The sequence below is a fragment of the Gossypium arboreum genome, chromosome 8 (assembly GCF_025698485.1).
Source record: "Gossypium arboreum isolate Shixiya-1 chromosome 8, ASM2569848v2, whole genome shotgun sequence".
Lineage (NCBI taxonomy): Eukaryota > Viridiplantae > Streptophyta > Magnoliopsida > Malvales > Malvaceae > Gossypium > Gossypium arboreum.
Genome location: NC_069077.1, coordinates 55882237 through 55887345, shown reverse-complemented (window position 1 = coordinate 55887345; position 5109 = coordinate 55882237). Strand labels below are relative to the sequence as shown.

The window sequence follows — 5109 nt, the reverse complement described above, 5'->3', positions numbered from 1 at the left end:
CTTGGCCTCCCCATAAAAAATTTGGGTGATTCCTCCAACTTGCATTGTAAGTATTGCTATAAGGATTTTTTTGAGATCAAGGATTATTACCCATGTAATTTAACTGCTTGTACTCCATGTTGTGGCCATAAGGTGGGTATTCTGAATTGCTCGATCCACCTCCATTTTCTTCGCACTGCATTACTGGGTGAACCTATGAAGAATTAAGAAAACCATCAATTTTCTTATTTAAGAGTTCTACCTGATTAGAGAGCATGGTGACCGAATCGACGCTATAAACACCGACTGTTTTCGTTGGCTTTGTCCTCATGACTTGCCACTGATAGTTATCCAGTGACATATCTTGTATAAACTCATAAGTATCTTCAGGTGTTTTATTATTGATGGTTCTGCCAGCAGCTGCGCCAACCATTTGTCGAGTCGAAGGATTCATGCCATTATGAAAAGTTTGAACCTGTAGCCAGAGTGGTAACTCATGGTGAGGGCATCTTCGCAAAAGGTCCTTATATCTCTCCCATGAATCGTAGAGTGTTTCTAAATCCATCTGCACAAAAGAAGAGATATCATTACGTAATTTAGCCGTTTTAGCCGGCGGAAAATATTTTAGTAAAAACTTTTTGGTCATGTGTTCCCAAGTAGTGATTGACCCCATGGTAATGAATTCAACCACTGTTTAGCTTTGTTTCTCAAAGAAAAAGGGAATAACTAAAGACGAATGGCGTCATTAGAAACGCCATTAATTTTAAATGTATCACATAGTTCTAAAAAGTTTGCTAAGTGCGCGTTGGGATCTTCGTCCTGCAAACTATCAAACTGAACAAATTGATGTATCATTTGAATTGTGTTAGGTTTAAGTTGAAAAGTATTTGTAGCTACAATAGGTCTAACTATGCTCGATTCAGTTCCTGTTAAAGAAGGTTTAGCATAATCATACATAGTGCGTGGAGCAGGATTTTCATTAACAGCAATCTCAGGAGGTAGCGGATTTTCTTGGTTTTTAGCCATCTCCTCGGCTGTGGTTTGAATATCGTCCTCTTGCTCGTTCTCTGTGTATCTTAAGCTTCGCCTTATTTCTCTTTGGTTTCTGCGAACTGTGCGATCGATCTCACTATCAAAAAGTAGTGGTCCTGACGGGTTTCTTCTGGTCATAAACTAGAAAAACTTGTCAGAAGAAAATAAATGAAGAATTAGAAAATAAAATAAAAATTTAAATTGCAATAAAAGTAAAATGGCTAAAGTAATAAAAATCGAGTGTTACTAGTATCTTAGTTCCTCGGCAACGGCGCCAAAAACTTGATACGTGATATTCGTGACAGGTTTTAAATATTTATAATGAATCGTTCTTGAAACTAACTATTATCACGATGAAGATAAGTGTACCTATCGAACAGTAGTATAGCTTTAGCAAGACCGGATTATCGAACCCAAAGGAACTAAAAGTACTAGTATCAACTTTCTTTTTATTATCTAGCCAAAAAATAAAAGGGTTTTATTTATCTAACTAATTAATTAAACTAAGAAATCACAGAAAATAAATTTGGGGAAAATATTTTTTGGAAAACTCGATTGATTAAGACAATACCTAAGGAAAAATCCACCTAGACTTCACTTGTTATTTGACTCTGAATCGGACGATTTATTCATCCAACTTGTTCCGTAGAGATCCCTAAGTTATATTATTATCTCTCTCGAGACTAACAACGTCTAACCCTAGATTGAATAATTGAAATATCTTTCTAATTAACGCCCTAGGGTTGCATTAACTCGATCTATGGATCCTCTTGTTAGGTTTCACCCTAATCGGCAAAATCTTGTCACCCTATCTCTAGGCATGCAACCAACTCCGCTTAATTATGAAAAATTTACTCTTAGACAAGGTCTATTCCTCCTCTGAATAAGAGCTTAACTTGAATCAATATCCTGGAATATCAAAACAAGAATTAAGAACACATAATTAAAAACAAGTCAAATATTTGTCATACAATTCAGATAATAATAACAAGATTCGTCTTAGGTTTCATTCCCCTTAGGTATTTAGGGGTTTTAGTTCATACTAATGAAAGAACACATCTCAAAAGAATAAAAATAATAAAACATAAGAAAACCCAAAACTCCTGGGGGAATTTGAAGGGAGATCTTCAGTCTTGATGGTGAATCTGGCTTCTGAGATGGATCGATCAGCTTTCCTTGAGCAATTCCTTGCTTCCTCCTGTGCGTCTTCTCTCTAAGTGCCTCCTCAGGTGTTTAAATAGGCTTTAGAATGCCTAAGAACCCTCAAAATTGGCCTTTTCCGAATTGGACTAAACTTGGGCTCGGCAAGGACATGCCCGTGTGACACGCTCGTGTACGATTGCTTAAGGTTGTGGTTAAGGCTGTTAAATGGGCATGGGAGTGTGATCTACCCGTGAAAATTGTGCTTTGACCTTGCCAAAGGGACATGGTTGTGTGCACTGCCCATGTGAGGAAGTCCAAGCCATGTTGATTTCGTACGTTGGCCCATTTTCTCCGTTTTTGGCCAGTTTCTCATTCCTTTCACTCTCCTATGCTCACCTAAGTATAAAACATGAAATTAAGGCATTAGGAGCATCGAATTGACCAATTTTAAGGAAAAATCATCCATAAAATGTGCTAAGCATGAGATAGAAATATGTATAAATTACGGTTTATCAAGTTCCTGCCAAAACAAGCAAATGAAAATATTATCTTTATCAAAAGCTATAAACTCATAAGCTATGAAGCTTATAGATATTGTCAAGATATGCTTGGGCAATAGAAAAGGATGGGACAGGGCCACAAAGTGGCCATACTTAGTAAATATGTCTACTACCATAAGAATAGTGTCCTTTCCTCTTGAAGAAAGCAATCCCTCAATGAAATCCATGCGGACAGTAGTCCATGCTCTGCTGGGTATTGGCAAGGCTTGAATGAGGCCTAGAGTAGCTATGGTGTCATACTGACTACCTATAAATGTGGTATCATTTATAGTATAAATATCACACCAAAAATATATAAAATTAGATTTGCGGTGTCCGCATGTATATAGGCCAAATTGTAATATAGTATTTGTTTACAATGAAACACATGAAGTACTCTGAGGATAGTACCCAAGGGAGGATGGATTAAATCTATAGAAAATATCTTTTCAGTAATAAGTCTAAATAGTAGTAATTAAATCCTATATTACGAAATATCATAAAAAGGTTGAAAATGAGAAATTAAATAACTAAAATAAATAACCAATAAAATTAACAAACAATTAAAGCAATTAAACCAATCAGGAAGATTAACTTGTTTCAGGGGTTGTAGTTAAGTTCAGATTAGGGTTTTAGGGTGGATTAGCTATCAATTAACCAATTATTACCTCTCAACCTCAAACTAATTAATCAATTGGTTGATACTCGCTTATCTTCCAAACTCACTTTCTCAACCAGGATAAATTACAATTTACTTGGTGAAACTTATCTCCCGACCTCATTTAACCTATGATTACTTCCTAGGGTTTTCAAGGCTAAAATTTAGGAGCCCATAATATAAACCAACTAATCCTATTGGGAAACTCTATATCCTCTGTTAATCACGTCTTCATCCACTCGCTAATCTCTTTTAAGAGATTTAGCCACTCATATTATTCATAATCTTAATCTCAATTGAAATCAACATGTAAAACAATACAAATGAATCAAAAGAGAAAAGAGATTAGAATAATCCCGAGTTGATGTTGATAGAAGCATGGAGTACAAAATCTCTCAATTAGAATAATGAACATTATTGCTTGCAAAGAAGAAATAACTGAAATACTTCAATTAAATAAAAGAAATTTTTGATCAAAACTGATGCCTAGAGAAAAGAAGAAAGAGTTTATGAAAAGTAAAAGAAAACTTAATCTAATCCTACTCCTAAACTATGAGGGTTTTTGGATGCATCTAAGATGAATTAATTACATCAAACCCCTAAGGTTTTATTTATAGGAGTGTTGGTAGCCCGAATTAGGTCTTCGACACATCCTAGGCCTTCGTATAAAGTTGATTATGTGAATGAAAATAGCCTCGGAATACTTAGGCACCATGTCAAAGCTATGTCTAGCCATGCAATGTCTATGATATGACACAACATACAAATTGTGCTTCCTTTGGTTTGTTTCATGCTTTGATGGCTCATGAAGCTTGTGCATCACTCGTTCATTGCTCCTACATCAATTAAGCCTATAAATCATCATCCTACACACTTAATTACACAAATTAGCACTACCTAAGGGCTGTGTTGGCCTAATAGTTCACAACACTCATAAAATGTTTTAAAAAATGCAATAATAAATACTAAATTAACTTTTTATACTAAATACCGAAAATGTAATAATAAATACTAAATTGGCTAGATAACAAGCTCCTTAAGTCTAAAAAATAGACCAAAATTACTACTACATTTGACGTCAGGTCAAATACACCCACGCTTAAGTCTTTGCTTGCCCTCAAAAAAACTAAACGAAAGCAAAATAAAAACCAAAAACAAACTAAACAGAAAACAAAAAAAAAATTCAAGAAAAGATAATGTACTTGAACTAGCTTGATACAGGAAATTGGATAGAATTATATTAACAAGATAGTGTAAATAAACATATAGCTCTAGCATGATATACAATTGACCCACAATTTCTAAAATTAGACGAGTTAGTTCATTAAATTTCAAAGAAAAAAAATAAAAGAATATTGAGTATAAGTTTCCATCAAAACATATAAATAAATATAGAATTATGTTCAACTGAATATAAGCTGTAAAAATATCAATCCTTGGCACAATTTCATCCACATAAGGTACTACCTAAGTCACATAGGACTTTTCGGCTTGTAATGTTCTGTGAGTTAGGTTGGTTTGGAATTCAAAGAATAGGCTTCACAAAACAGTTAAGCACAAAACTAGTTTGGCACATTGTATTATTCCCGATACTCCTCCGAGTATACATGTAGCTCACCACCTTATATCCACTTCTCTCACCTTCCTTATTTCTCCATTTACTAATGCCTATTATAGTAATGTGAGCATTTTTTTCCATCTCACTTTACTTTTTTTATTATTTTTCATCGAGATTTTCTCGATTGGAAATTTTCCTTA

General features: G+C 34.5%; 1 non-coding gene across 1 annotated transcript; it reads left to right on the top strand.

The window, feature by feature from the left end:
- Positions 1 to 470: 470 nt before the first annotated feature.
- Positions 471 to 577, top strand: LOC128280293 (small nucleolar RNA R71). Its single transcript, XR_008270473.1, has one exon. It is a non-coding gene; the product is annotated as a small nucleolar RNA R71 (small nucleolar RNA).
- The last annotated feature ends 4532 nt before the right edge of the window (positions 578 to 5109 follow it).